Source organism: Aythya ferina (genome assembly GCF_964211825.1).
Source record: "Aythya ferina genome assembly, chromosome: 2".
Classification (NCBI taxonomy): Eukaryota; Metazoa; Chordata; class Aves; order Anseriformes; family Anatidae; genus Aythya; species Aythya ferina.
This window is the reverse complement of record NC_140297.1, coordinates 143096068-143112170: the sequence shown is the minus strand read 5'-3', so window position 1 is coordinate 143112170 and position 16103 is coordinate 143096068. Positions and strand designations below refer to the sequence as shown.

The 16103-nt window shown below is 36.1% G+C and overlaps 1 long non-coding RNA gene across 1 annotated transcript; it reads right to left on the bottom strand.

The window, feature by feature from the left end:
• Nucleotides 1–6138: 6138 nt before the first annotated feature.
• On the bottom strand, nt 6139–9808 carry LOC311433076. The gene is made up of 3 exons (XR_014690549.1): nt 9658–9808; nt 9185–9316; nt 6139–6270 (listed from the first exon to the last, which is right to left on the bottom strand). It is a non-coding gene; the product is annotated as an uncharacterized lncRNA (long non-coding RNA).
• Between the last annotated feature and the right edge of the window lie 6295 nt (nt 9809–16103).

Genomic DNA, 16103 nt, shown 5'->3' with positions numbered 1-16103 from the left:
GCTGAGCAAGATCACCTAGAGCATGTTGCGCAGGATGGCATCCAGGCAGGTTTTGAATATCTCCACAACCTCTCTGGGCAACCTGTGACACAGTAAAGTGCTCCCTCATACTGAGCCAGAACCTCCTGTGCTATTTATTTGTGTGGCTGGACAAGCATCTGCTAATAAACATAGACTATTGTTTAAAATTAGTACATCCTACGTTTAAACAATTTTATAGACATGAACTCAACATTTGTTCTTTGATCTAATAAAAAAAAAAAAGGAAAAAAAAAAGGAAAAGGAAGAAAAGCCACTTTACATATAATGCTGTGCAAAGTTGGATGTCTGTCTTTAGTAACATATTCAAGAGCTAAAATCAATTGCAACTCAGCACTTCACTAAATCTTCTTAGCTGTAGTGTTCCATACTTATTCCACATGAATTAAAACAAGAAGGAAGGAAGGAAGAAAGGGAGGGAGGGAGGGAGGAAGGAAAGGAGGGAAGGAGAGGACATGCTGAAGAGAGAAATATCTTCCATAAGTGCAGCCTACAAGTTACCATTTGCCCCATCTTTTCTTCATGGGGACAATATTATTTTTGCATCAATTTAAAAAGCTACAAGGCATCTTTAATCTTGTTTCTAGATTAGTTGTGGAGTATTGTATTTGTTCTTGAATTTTGTGTTCTACCCTGAGAGTTCATTATTCGCCTTCTCTGACACCAGAACTCTGTGCTTTTAGTTTCCACTGAAATGAGTATCATAGAATTTACTGAAATGCAATTACAAGATTCTTGGTTTTATGGACCAACACTGGCACCTTCTGGTGAGCCAGAAATTCACTGCATTAAATTCACTGCAGAAATAAATATCTTCAACCATTGTCTCACAGACTGTGCTTTTAACCAGTTATTATTTAGAGATATTCCAATTTGTTACATCCATTTCACACATGGACTTTAAACTTTACAAGTTATAATAAATCATGACATATGTGCATGAGTAGATTTACAAGTAGGCACATGAGCCTGGAAGTTTAACACTTAATTTATTAATTAATGGTCCTCAATTTCAACAAATGATCACAAATAAATCAATATTTGTTACTAAGAATAGCAAGTTGGGTAATGTAGTAGACTGACAAAAGACACTGAAAAGTATTTCAGTTTATGGAACAACAGAAATACAATTTAAGCTTGAAAAATACAGTTACTGAAAAACTACAATTTATTTCAAATTTTTTTACCATTATGCTCTGTAACAGTACATTTACAGAAGCTGGATTGCTGGTTATTTTTACAAGCAGGGGATGACAAAGAAGAAGATATTTTACACACATTTAGGATTTGTTTATTTGAATTACTGCCATGATTAGAATGCTTCTGTTACAGGTTATCAGCTGCCAGCAGATACTGAGATAAACCTCAGTATTTTGCTGTGCACACCAGAATAACCCATTCAGTATCTATGACAGCACACAGAGACTCTTCTGTGGAGTTATTCAGATGGATTTATTATTATTATTTTTTATTATTTAATGTTAAAGTTATAAATATGAGGGAGAGGATAAACATTTCTTTTTTTGTGGTCAGACATTTTAGCTTTTTGTGTTCAGTAGCCATTGAAAATGGGAGCAGAACATAGTCTCCTTGAAAAGTTGCCCTGGTTGTCTACAGAAGCAGCTTTCTAACATTTCAGGCAGAGATTGATTTATGCCCTCTAATCCACCCCTACTGCACTATGCTATAGGCAGAAGATGGCTTGCATTACAAATAGAAAGTGTCTGTAGAATGTTTAAAGGGTCCTGAGGTATACCTGATTAATTCCTTGATACTTATTGTGGTATTGATACTACTCCATGATCTAGTATGCTGCAAAAGTTGTATGGGCTTTTTCCATTCATTAATTTGCTCATGAAAATTAAGATTTTTTTTTTTTTTATCATAGATAAATTTCAATTTCTTCCTTCCCCTAAGCAGTAGAATCAGCCACTCATCTTAAAGGTGATTTCAATTAACCCAGTTATAAAAACTTAAGTTACTCTCCAAAAACATTTTATTTTTATCTTACTTTACTGCCAGTTTCATCATTGTTTTTCATCATTGTTTTTAAGACTTCTGAGAATTACTTGTACAATATAAGAGGTTAGCAAGTATACCAGCTTCTTTCACATAACTCAAGGAACAGTCATCTCTTGGCAATTATATTTGATGACTACAGACCCAATTAATCAGTCTAAATGGTTCCATGTCCAGTCTTCCTATCCTTTGCATCACCCAGTCTCATCAGATTTCTGTTGAATTGCATCCCACGCTCATTCCTACTACCTCTCCTTCCTGCTATGCCTGCTTTCCACATCTATTCCTAACCATATCAGAACAGAGAGATAAAGAAGACAGTATACTAATTTGTAGTTTTTCCATCTCATTCAGACAATACCTGGCAGGAGGCCATTCACATTGAGAATAAGGCAACTTTCTGTCCTTGAAATAACAGCATAAAAGCTGCCAACCAATTGTGTTTGATGGGACATTATCACTGGATAAATTGTTTTCCTACAGCAACACAATTCACTTTTAGGATTTACTGCAGATAAGTATAATGGGAAGGTTGTGACAGTAATAGGGAAGAAGAGTATGATAGTACTAATTTGAAATATTTTTGTTTTATCAACATAAGAATACTTGATGGAGATCATTCCCTCGGGTATGCAGTGTATTTCAATATTAAGAACTCTAGTAAAATCAAGCCATGCTTCTAGAGGTGATTAGCTAGGAGACACAGTTTTACCTGTCCTGCATCATTGTCTTCACTTTTTATTATTGCTCTCAAAAACTTATAAGCAGCTACATTTATACTGTCTAAGAGTACACAAAAATTACCATAGCATGCCATCATGACAGCATTCAGTATTTGTGTTTCCTTTTCAGTTATTATGGACCCATCATTATAAACAAGACATCAAGCATTTTATTCTGAAAATAAGAATCACATCTTTTTTATGTCTTATTTATGTACATCTTTTTATGTCTTATTAAGAGAACCTTTAGAGCTTAAAATAAATATCTGCAGAAAGGTTTCATGTTGTTAGGAGGTGAAATAATGATGAGTGATAAGCTTTGTTTGTTACCTAGACACTGCTCAAGAGCCTAGTGCCATAATTGCCTGCAGCAAGAAAAACACGTTTGTCTCTATCTCTTCAAGCAACAGTGAAAAATAGTCACAGACAAGTCGCTAAGTATTTTTCATAACCATTTAACATCTGCTTTCATACATGACAAAGGTTTTAACATTCATTAGAAGGGGTAAATAGGGTGTCACAGGATCACGCAGAATCACAGAATGGTTGAGTATGGAAGGGAGCTCTGGAGACATCTGTCCCTGCTCAAGCTGGGACACCCAGAGCCAATTGCCCTGGACCACATGCAGATGATGTTCTGAAGAGGAACGTCTGTTTTGACTGTTTCAGCCAGTTAACAGACATGCCCTAACATTCTGGCTGCAGTGTAGTTTATCAGTTATTTTTGAAAATACTAAAAGATATAGAAGTTGCTCCAGATGTTTCCCCCTTAAATCTTCAGCCACACAGGACATGTCAATGCCCACTCTCCATGCAACTAGATATGTTCTAGATATCTCAGTGACAGAAAGTATATTAAAGGGAATAGAAGAAAGAAAGAGAAGGAAGGAAGGAAGGAAGGAAGGAAGGAAGGAAGGAAGGAAGGAAGGAAGGAAGGAAGGAAGGAAGGAAGGAAGGAAGGAAGGAAGGAAGGAAGGAAGGAAGGAAGGAAGGAAGGAAGGAAGGAAGGAAGGAAGGAAGGAAGGAAGGAAAGGAAAGGAAAAAAAGAAGAAAAAAAAAAAGAGTGATGAGGAGCAAAATGAAGCAGAAGAGACTTTCTGTTGTGAATTTTAATGCTATATAAGCATTAGCAGCCCTGAAGACTACAGCTCTCTGTCTGCAAAACAAATATAGTACAGGCAGGAGTAGCATATGTTTTTTACATGTTTCCTTAGAGACTAAACATACTGGAGATTGCTGTCATTAAGTGAGGCAACAAGTGCTAGTGAATAGGACATGGGACTGCAAGACCTGACACTGATCCTCACTTGAAATAAATTACTGTATTTGTTTTATACCTCTGCTGTCTCTGTGGGACCACAACAATTTACCATTGTTGAAAACTGATCCAAGAGACCTAAGTTTGTTCCTGACAATACTTTTGAACTGCTGTATGTGAATTTGGATATTTCAGCTTTCAATCTAAAATAAGGACACTGCTTTATAAAATATGAAAATATATAAAAGGAACTGTGTGAGAAAGACATCATCATTGCTATTTGAAGTAAAACCATTCGAGTCCTAACCAAGGATATCTGCCATTTTTGTTACCATGGAAAACTTAGAGCTACAAAGTGAGCTCATATGTATTCTCCTCACCTGAGCCTAATGGATGCTCAGTGAAAGCTGAGGGAACTGGCCATGCCCTGACACTCCTTTCTCCATTCATATTGCTTTCTTTTCCTGTCCAGGCCTCAAGTGTATCATAAAGTTTTGGCATGTATTTTGTAGGATGTTAATAGGGAGTCTGGAGCAGAGGCTTTGTGCATTTTCATAAAATAAAGTCTGTTTTTATTTTATTTTTTTTTTCAATTGTGGGAATTGGACTAGATTTGGACTAGAGTAGAATAGATGGCTCAGCTAGTTCTTCTCCAAAGTCGTGCTTTTATTTTTCAAAATACATATTTATGACTCATAGTCATATGCATTGTACATGACAGCACTGTGACTGTTGTGGAAATCACGTGAAAAACAAAACAAAACAAAACAAAACACAAAAACATTTAAATGGTTGTGGTAAAGATTTTCATAAACCCTGAGTTAATTTTTAGATATTCTATTTCCCAAAAAACATGTAAGGAATGTCTGCCTCAGTGGACAGGCAAGGGTAGATGTGTACATGATGATGTGTAGAAAGAGAAGTAATAAATAACTACTAAAATCTTAATACAACCACCTTAGTTCAAAGAACAGGTTCTGTGAGTAGACTCTGATCAGCTTGTTTTAGGCAGGCAATTTTGCAGACTGACACAGAACAGTCACTTATGTATGCCAGTGTAATTTAGAATACAAACATGAATTATGTAACTCTTAACCCATTCAATCTATATTTTTACAAGTCTTCTCTCTGTTGTAAATACACCAGTATTTTGTCCACTTTTATTTAAATTTTCCTAGCAACAGAATATCTATTGCTTCTTTTGTGAAATCATTCCCATGGATAATAAATCTCCCCTTTGATTATTCAGTCAATTTTTTTCTTTTCATAATTTGATCCCTATGCTCCTTTTTACAACTCTTTTTATTATGCTATAAAACTTTGCTGTGCTCCTGGTTGACTTCATACTTTAGTGACAGACTAGTAGTGTATTCCCTGTTAGCTACTTTTCAGCCATGTTATAGGACTTTGACTTTCTTGTAAACTAGCCCCTCAGTTATTATTTTTACCCGTCACTAAACATTCTTGTGTCCATCTGTATATTATGTTCACTAGGTGCCTAGAAATGTGTCATATAAAAATAAACATTTTTAATATGTTCTGTTAATATTTCTATTCCTGTAAAAGCTGCTCTTTCTTGGACCGATAACTAATTTAATGGTCTTTATTTCTTCAGGACCTTTCCTGACATTACCATTCCTAGGTATCTCCTCCCTATATCCTGGATTCTGTTTTCTCCCAGAGCGTATAACTTGATCCTGTTTCTAATGCTTCCATACGTTCCTTCCCTTAGCATTTTCTGCTGTTATTGATGACTACATTGCCAAACACTATAATGAAATCTCTACACTATTTTTTTTTTTTTTTTTTAAATCTCTATTTGCTGCCTTTGTTTCATTAATGAGATATCTTCTACCACTCCCTCAGTAGTCCCTGTGTTCTCTATTTGGAAAATTCTGTAGTGTGATTTTATAGTATGTATCCCATAGAAGTCCACCTATATAAGTTAAATTGATTTTTTCTATGATAGCAAACTCTACTATTATTGCACTACTTTTCTTTAATACAATTTCTTTTTAATTCTATATTTTAAAAAGCCAAGCACAATTTTTATCCAGATGCTTTCTTTAAAATGCATGTTATTTATTGAAGGCAAACATGTTACTTTCCAGGAGCTATAAAGTGTGAGCCTTCTGTTGGGAGAGAGGTAACACTTCTTGGGATGCCAGCAGGCAAACACATGTGCTATATCCAGATTCTTTTGGTACAAAGGATTCCTTCCTCGGAACATGTCTGATAAGAAAAAGAAAAAAGAGGTCAAGGAGGAAGCAGACATCACATCTTCACTGTGTACCAGTCTATAACACTGTACAATGTCAAGGATCCAAAGACTTCATATCCTGAAGACAAGGAGATCCATTATGTCCCCATGGGGATTTCCAGAGGGAATTACACCCTCCCAATGCCTCTGAGAACTCCACAGGGAAATATGGAAATATTTCAGTTTGACCTCCAAGGAAAAGGTCTGTTATTCTCAAATGTGTCATCAGTAGCTGTCATTCAGGTAAGATCCTCCTTGTATCCAAAATGAAAATCCGAATCTATTTGGAAATCTGAATTTCTAACTTTCTTTTCATTCTCAATACATATATATACACACATTTATATACATTTATATATAGAGAGAGATATATATATAACAGGTATCAGGCTCCATTTCTTTATATTTAAACATGTAATAGCCTTGGTTTTGCAATTTTATTTATTTATTTATTTATTTATTTATTTATTTTAATAGAATATGCAGTATGGACATGACACATTTATTTCAAAGTCTTATGATTCACTGGTTATTTCCAATAAGTTTCTGAATTCATAATGTCACTCTGAAAGTATTTGAAATATGAATCTTTACTGTTAGCAAGGCAAGAAAAATATACTGTGTCTGGATATGAAGTTGTTAATTTGTCAGGACTTTAATACTCTTTACCTCATATGTAAATGAACATATTAGGCACAAGGACCAAGATGTATTCCAGTAGCCTGAGGTATTTCTTTTAATTCATTCAATCATCCTTCATCTAGAAATTTGGCTGATTTATATAACATGGGATGATTTTCAAAAATTCTTGATTATACAGACATTCTTGATTATAAGGAAAGTTGTTTAGGGTTCTCTGGGAGTTGTGATTCTGAATGAAACACAATGATATGCAGGTTATTTAAAAGCATTACTTGTAAATATTGAAGCTTTCGTGTCAAAAGCTGAAGCTAAAAATACATTCATACTTAAACTTTGCTTTTGGCGGGAGCTGAAGTGCAGGAAGTCTTTGTCATTACTTAGTCATTCACCCTTAGGAGCAATCAAAGAAAAAGGTAAGCTAAAATGACTAACAGGAACAATGGCACAATTGAAAGCCAAGTAAATATAACAAGAGCATTGACTGTTAATAATTATTGTTTGTTTGTTTGTTTGTTTCTGTAATTGATATGCTATGGAATAATAAAAGCATAATCCATACTTGTCTATTGCAGAAGGAAGAGCTGAAAGACAAAAATTGAATTGCATAGCAATACCTGTATGTCAGATCATCTTCTAGCTTACATAGTTGGTCTGAATTTATGGACAGAGTTGGGCATTTTTACACAACTTAGAATTTCAAGCCTGTTCTGATTTAAAGAGGTTATGAAAACAATGCCCACAGCATCTGGAATCTGGAACAGTTGAGCTAAAACAAGGACAGTGAGCACTGTGAATCACTAAGTGCCAACATGTGATCTCATAATTAATATTGTCTATATGAGGCCATCTGCCTATAGTCAGCTGCAGAACCCATCCCTCATTCAGTGCCTCCAAAAGTGAGCACATCCTCTGCTGGATGAGTCATCATGACTTCATGGAAGTGAGTGGAGCCATGGCAGTCGATACCAGATACGTATTACTCCAATCAAAATACTCCCCTTCTTCCTGCAATGGGATTTGGATCAATACCAGAGTTAATAAGTGAGCACATTATACTTGGAGTCAAAATTAGAAAGAAATCTTATAATTAAAGCCATGTATTTGATCATAAGTGCATTAGAATTCATTGTCAATAATGGTAATAGACCTAAAGAGCACACGTCTTACTTCACTTCACATTAATAGAGATTCAGGTTACTTGCTGCTATTTGTAAGTAGTTGCTGATTGATTTCCAGGTCAAAAATGGAAAGGAGGGTGGAGGGGTGGGGTGTTATTTACTCCAGAGATTTCAGAATTAAATTAAACTGAAATTTAAGTTAACTCTAACATTTATTTATTTATTTACTTACTTACTTATTTTAAAGAAAGAATGGCCCAAGTACATAAGAAAACCTAGCAACTCATTTACCAGTGCAATCACTCTGCTTTTTTGCTATGGTAGTGCTCTACTTCCCAGTCCTTTACTAGGAAGTAGAAATGTAGCCTACAGCTATCTGCAACAGAGTCAGTCACTTCAATTTAACTTTAAAAAAATCTGTCTGGCAGACAGGGAGCTGGTCTCCACAATGGTGATTTTACAACAAAGCACGTGTGTCAGGTAGAATTATATCTGGCAACTAGATTTCTACCACATTATTCATCCAGCCAGACAAATAGAAATATTTCTACAGTCCATTCATTAGAGGCTATTCATTCGCAATACACAGTAATTTTTCATCTGTTTCGTGTAGTTTACAGCATTCTGCTACACACTGTGATAGAAACCTACTCCTGTGCTTTTAATTTCAAATTTCCCATTAAGAAACATTTGCTCTTATTATCTTTTTGTTAAAGGGAGTCTGTTAAGGTTATTGTAGATATTATTTCAAACTACAAGAATGCCATCTGATAGAACTGAACCCCTTGATCACTTGTCTCATTCCCTTAAAAATCTGTGCCTGGGTGGTCAAGCTGTGCCTCATAAGCTCAGTCATAAACAGGCCCACAGCAACTTCTATCAAATGAGATAGCAGCTTGCTTTGCAGAGCACTGAAAGATCTCACTGGAGACAACAGAATGTACAAAATTAATGAAAGCAAATGCATTTAGCAGATAATATGTACATTCTCAACCCACAGTGAGATTCATCTTATCAAATTTAGAAATCTAAGATTGTACACTGAAATCTAAGATGGTGGTCTAGAGTCCCTTTACAGTCACTAAAGAGAAACAAAAGTCTCACAAAAAGAAATAGGTATGCCTACCTCGAATCATCCTAGAAGATTGCTGGAAATGTCATTTAATTCCCCATGCTAAGTGTTTTCTTATGGTTGGTTAATTAACTTCTTATGGGAAGTTAATTGGTGTCCTTGGTGAGCAGACATCTGCAGCAGCACCTGAAAATAAGTTATTCAGGAAGAAGTTAGAGGAAAAAAAAAAATGTGAGGGGTTTACGAAGTATTAGGGGAGGAAAAGTTAAGATATAGGAAACACTGGGAACACGAACATGTAATTATTGTGCTGGGGTAGAAATCTAAAGTCAAAAAAAAAAAAAGAGAGAGAGATCTATAAAGAACTGGATTGAGCTGGATTGAGTTTGTTCTGCTGCTAACAGCAAACATCAAAATGGCCTCATCATAGATTTCCCCTGAACCTTTGAATAGTTCCTTTGAATAATAGACCCTTTATAGATTTCATAGAATCAAATTCTTTCAGTAGTACAATATAATACACCAACCTTTCAATATTTGGCATGGCACTGACTTTCATGAAACCAAGCTGTCTAAAGCCCTGCAGCAATGCTGAATCAATGGCAAAGACTCTTAGTGAAGAAAGCAGACACAGCTGCCCCTATTGACACTCTCAGCTTTTGCCACCACCATTTCAGGTCTCTTTTTCCTCATAACATGCACTGGGTCACATGCTGCTGGGTCACCTCTGCTGGGTTAATCAGCTCCTTTTATCTTTCTCCTATTTGTATACACCTTCAAAAGACTGTGCCAGAGGAACTGAAGACCTATGACCTGGTCAACAACTGGAAAAAAATAAAAAATAAAAAAAAAATCACAGTTTTCCCAACAAGAAGTTTTCCAAGCAGCAATAAAGAAGAAACAGGAAAATGATCTGGCATAACCTGGCTACATAAACACTAGCAAGCACAGCTCATGCAAACAAAACAAACAAAAAAAGCTGTATACAACTGGGGAACAGGAACTTGGGCCACAACCTTAATTAGCACAGCTGTTCCTATATGTATCATGCTACAGAACTCTGGTGCTGGAGCTGGAGCTCCTCATGCTGATGCTAGGCAGGCAGGTTCAGGACATATAGTCACAGGGCATCCTGTCATGGCCATGACTCTCTACTATAGACTTCAAGGATTCCCTGTATTTTAGCCATCTACTCCAAAGTGGTATTCACGATATACTTGATGAGAGTCCTCTCAGAAGAAAAAAATATATAATCTGTCATTTTATATAGCAGGTATTCTGGACAGTTCTCATCCCATGCTAATTAGAGTATTCTACAGAATAGTACAAAGTACATGTAACTGCTGTGTCATCGCAAACATTAATCCCTTTGCCAGGACCACACATGAGTACAAAGACAAGAAAAGACAAGTGTGAGCACTGGACCTGAGCACCTGCATACATACACACTGTTGTTAACTACTTTTATTTATACACTATTCTGTTTGGGCCATAAAGCACCAAGTAAATGAGCAAATGAGTTAAGCCTATGAGTTTGAGCAAGGTATGTACTAGGGAAGCATGTGTCACTGAGTTGCAAGTGACTGTGGGATAGCTTTTCTGCCATGGTGCGTATCTATTTTTCAAGACGGACACAGCATAAGTGACCTGACACTTGATCAGTTTAAACATGAGCTTGTGGCACCACTTGACCTGACAACTACAGAACACCCTTTAGGATAATTATCAAAGACAATTATCACAGAAGCAGTCTCAGAACACCACAGGAGCATTCCTGTTCCCATCAGTAGCACATCACTTTTTATATTTTTTGCATGAAAAGTTCTCTCCCTTGTTTAATGCACTGCTACCTCCCAGTCTTTCCAGACATCCCAGTCACAATTTTTTCAAATTAGCTCCATTTCTGTCTGCCATATTTCCTTTCTTTTCTTTCCCATCAATGGTCAGTCTCTTTTTTCCTTTTTTTTTTCTTCCTTTTTTTTTTTTTTTTTTTTTTTCCTCTATCTAAATTTCGCTTTTTATTTCCCCATTCCACCATTCACTTAGCCAAAAAGACTTGAGGAACATGACAATGGCTAATATGACATTAGTATGACTACTGTTTACTGCTTTGTTATATTTTATATCATAGAATCAGAAAATCACAGAATATCCCAAGTTGGAAGTGACCCACAAGGATCATGGAGTCCAACTCCTGGCTCCACACAGGACCACACAAAATTCAGACTGTGTGTCTGAAAGCATTGTCCAAATGCTTCCTGAACTCCAGCAGGCTCAATCACTTCCCTGGGGAGCTTGTTCCACGGCTCAACCACCTTCTTGTTGAAGACTTTTTTCCTAATATCCAGCATGAACCTCCCCTGTCCCCTGTCCCCTGTCTGCATGCCATTCCCTCAGGTCCCATCACTGTCCCCAGAGAGCAGAGCTCAGCACCTCTGCTCCTCTCATGAGGAAGCTGCAGGCCACCATGAGGCCTCCCTTCAGTCTCTTCTCTAGGCTTAAGAAACCCAGCTCCTCATACATCTTCCCCTCCAGACCTTTCATCATCTTCATAGCCATCTTTTGGACACTCTCTAGTAGTTTTATATTCTTCTTCAATTGTGGCACCCAAAACTGCACACAGTACTTGAGGTGAAGCCACACCAGTGCAAGGAGAGTGGGACAATGACTTCCCTCAGCTGGTCAGCAATGCCGTGCTTGATGCACCCTAGGACGCAGTTGCTTGCTGAGGCATACTGTTGACTATTCAATCTGCTGTCGACCAAAACCCCCTCATTCTTTTCCACAGGGCTTCTCTCCAGCCTCTTGTCCCACACACATACAGCCAAGGTTGTCCCATCCCAGGTGTGGAATCTGGTACTTGTTAAGCTTCGTGCAGTTGATGATTGCCTAGCCCTCTAATTAGTCAAGATCTCTCTGCAAGGCCTTTCTACCCTCAAGAAAGTCAACAGCTCCTCACAGTCTAGTATAATCTGCAATCTTCCTCTGACTTTGTCTCATTTTTAGATTATAAACTCTTGGGACAGGAACTCTCATAGTTTTAACTTTTCATAGTGCTTGCTTTAGTGGAAACTTGTTCTCCATTTTCCTTACATGGTGAAATTTTTGACCAGTAAATAACATTATTGGGAAGATTAGGTCTAAAAAAATAAGGCAGAAAACCTACAGGCCAATGGGAAATGCAGGTTCAGTTCTCTAGTCTACCATAGACATTGTGTGACCAAGCTACAAAGGCTGGAAAAGTACTCATATCAATCATTTCTCAAACTCTGGAGAGCAACATACTGAGAAAACTGTCCTTAAGACTGTCATCATAGAAAACCAAAAGAGATTGCTATCCCACAGTATGGAATTAATTTGAATAACTTAGGGGAAACAAGTGTGAGACTTTGAAAATGGAGAAAGCAACATTTAAATCTACCCACTATTCAGTAAGTTACTAGTGGAAGAAATGGCAGCCTTGAGCTGCAAGGCTTTAGGAAGGCAGCTAGGTTGGTGAGTTCAGAAAAAATTGTGAGCACGTTGGTTCAATTAACATCAGCAGATGTCTACTGACACAGGAAATTAATGCAACCAAGACAAAGGTTACAAATACTAGCTAAAGGACATATCTGACATCAGTTCTTTAAGTCATTTGATTTCAAAAACAGACTATTTTGTCTCTGGCTCTTCACCAGTAAGAAACAAGAAATGGCAAGGAATCAGTACTGCAAGTGTTGCAAACTGTACTAATGATTCGTGGCCAGATGTCTTCAGTGGAAGGAAGCAGGAAAATGACAAGCTCTCCCACTGTCATTTATGCTTACTCTAAAATTTTCATGCAGTTACTGATTGAAAGCCATGAGTTTTTATAACCAGTATAAACTACAAAGATCCAAACCCGGTGTAGATAGCTCACTGTAAGTATGGATAATCCACAGAATTTCATTTGTTACAGTGATTTTATTGTGAACAGAAGATGAGCACAGCCCATTCAAAATCTAGAGCAAAATTATTGTGTAAAATCAGCTCATTCCATCTGGACAAAATTTTATACTTCCTTTAGACAGGTGCTGGTTTAGGTTTATTTAAGAGCTTTGTACCTAACTAGATATCTTGTTATAAAGTGTGAATTATATACATTATTCTAAAACCTATGGGAAACCTTCTTCAGTGTTTTCTTTATATTGGCTCTGTATAATGCTTACAAATAATTAAATTATGTGCTGTCAAGAAGTGGTCCAATAAAAGATGGTCTAGTTATAAATAAGTCTTATGCTGATACAAAATGTCATACCAACCAGATAAACAAATCTTTTGTAAAGTTCAAAAGTCAGTCAGTTCCATATTAGAAGTGAATAACTTTTTTTTTTAATACCCTTAGAAAGTTATATGCTTTCCAAAGATAAACAACTACTAGTCAAATTTTTGTAGAAGATGATAATTCTACAAAATCAAAACACTTCATAGAAATTACTTCTTTTTTTCTAGCATCTCTGATAGGAAATAATAAAATTTTCATTTAGGATCCTATTTTTTTCTTTATTTAACGGTATTTTTCATCTTGTTTTTCTGAGATATAGAAAATTATATTAGAAAAATATAAGGCATCACAAAATACCCCAACAAATTAGTACTATAAAATTCAAAGGAAATGTTCTGGAATATTTTGTTCTACTTTTGATTAAATACTTAGAAAGTCTAGCAATTCCCCTAGAAATGTACTTTTAAATATATACATATATACACACTATCTAAATGTATATCTATTTGCATTGCTGCCATTTGTTTTCTTCCAGAATACATCCTTGTTTACATGATGACTTAAGAGCCTTACTTTTGACAGATATTAGTCAAATGCCAACCTTTGATGTAAGTACAAATAAAATGGTTTCATAACAATGAAATCAAGTAATCAGAATGCTGTGCATGATCGTATACGCTATTACAAGCTTTGCTATAGAACAGTTTGGTCACATAATTCATTATCATTTGACAATGACATTTTATTACTACTGTGCTGAAACATTTTCAACAGTGCATTTAACAGTGTTCTGACAAATAGTCAAGTACAACTCTTTTATTTTATTTTTTTTTTCTTCCCAGCTTTACCTCTATCTCAGTGATGCATTTAGAACCTGCTGTAAAGCCCAAAGTTAATCAAAGAGGCTATACTGACCTAAGCACTTTTGTAGAATTGCTCTTAGAGGGGTACTATAAATACATATCTTGTAGGATTAGTGTGGGATAAATGTGAACTGGTAACAGAGAGTATTTTTACATTAGTTTTGATTGGAATGTTATTGGAGGGAGGGGAGTGTATTACCACTGGCAAGGATGAAATCGGTTAATATAATCTAATTATCAAATAGTTTTATGTCCCTTCAATATGGAAGTAACATGTCAACACTGTGGATATTAGAACATGAGTGATTCCAAAGTATCTCTCTGAGTTAGCCAAGAAAGTATTTCAACAGAGGATGTTCTTGAAAACTTTCTGATTTAACATGAGAGCAATGCCAGAATTTGTTTTGTTTCTGTTGATGTGTATAAGCTGTAGTTTTGAAAGGCATATGTGGAGTTAGAAGCAGCAGGGATGTAATCACTGATGAGTGCAAGATGCCTGAGGCAAATAAGGGCTTCAGTGCCTGTCCTTCAGGGATAACTGAGGCAGAGGTGTAGGAATGTGCCTGAAGGCTGACAGGGAGAAGGTGAGAAGGAAAAGAGGTTTCTGAATACACGGACCTGGTATGTGAACACACAACCTGTACCATGCATAAGGAAAAAGAACTGGTTAGCAACTTTTTGATGTCACGTAACAGTGAAATTTGTTTCTATGCCAATTCAAGCATGGTAAGTCTTGATTTGTCAGTATCCTAATTAGTTACACTGCTATAGTCATTGCAATGTTATCATGCTTACTTATTTCAAAATAATAATAATAATCAAGCCTGCTAATGCCATGAGTGCATGATTAAAACATGAGAAGAAGGCAGCAACCTAAAATGAGAATATGTAAGAAATACAAATATATTAGAGATGTCTGTTTCAGACATCTGAAAATACTTAATAAAATCTGAGTATTTGAGTGTTACAAACTCTCAATCCAACAGCTCTTTTCTGTACTAGAAATACGTCACACTCAGATTCCTCCAATGGATCTGGAAATAAAAATGGATAAGAAAGTTGATGGTCATCAAAGTGCTCACACAGAAGTATGTTTTTCTTCATCTTTATTTAGCAACAAATCCTCATCTATCTATGTTTTCATGTTTGCTCTTCAGTAGGCCTGACCTAGAACAACTGTGACCAAAAGATACAGAGGTTCTCTTTCAAGTCTGAGAGTAAAAACCTTCTCGGCTCAAAGTTATTGACCTGAAATGCAACTTCCCCTTACATGTGCAAACATAAAAGTGTTCTAATATTATTTGTTCTATCAGTACCTTCACAAAATTCCCAGAGTGGCACCGGCATCAAACATCTCCTCTCTACTTCTCCATAGGTCACGATTTTTCTCTGCTATAATACACAATTATTTGAAAGGAAGTCCAAGTAAAAGTATTTTCATGCTGCTACAAGTAATTTTGTTATCATAATCCCTGATCCCTCCCTTGTCCAAAAGCATTTTTAGTCACCCCCACTCTGAGGAAAAAAAAATAGTAAGGCAAATTTAAAATTACAGATGAGTTAAGGAATTTTAAAACTATAATATTTAGAGTCATTTGATCCAGATGGATATTGTTTGTTTTTCCTCCATTTTACTTAGTTTATTTAGAGGCGAGATAGATAGATAGATAGATAGATAGATAGATAGATAGATAGATAGATAGATAGATAAAGGCATTCCGCAACTACACAGAAAATAAATATTTCACCAAGAACTTAATCCAGGTGAGAAGGTAAATTTTCTCTTTAGAGGCACAGGAATGTGATTAAGAAACCTCAGAAAAATACAAAGAGCTTTTAGTCAGATTACAGAAGAAAAAGTCAAAAG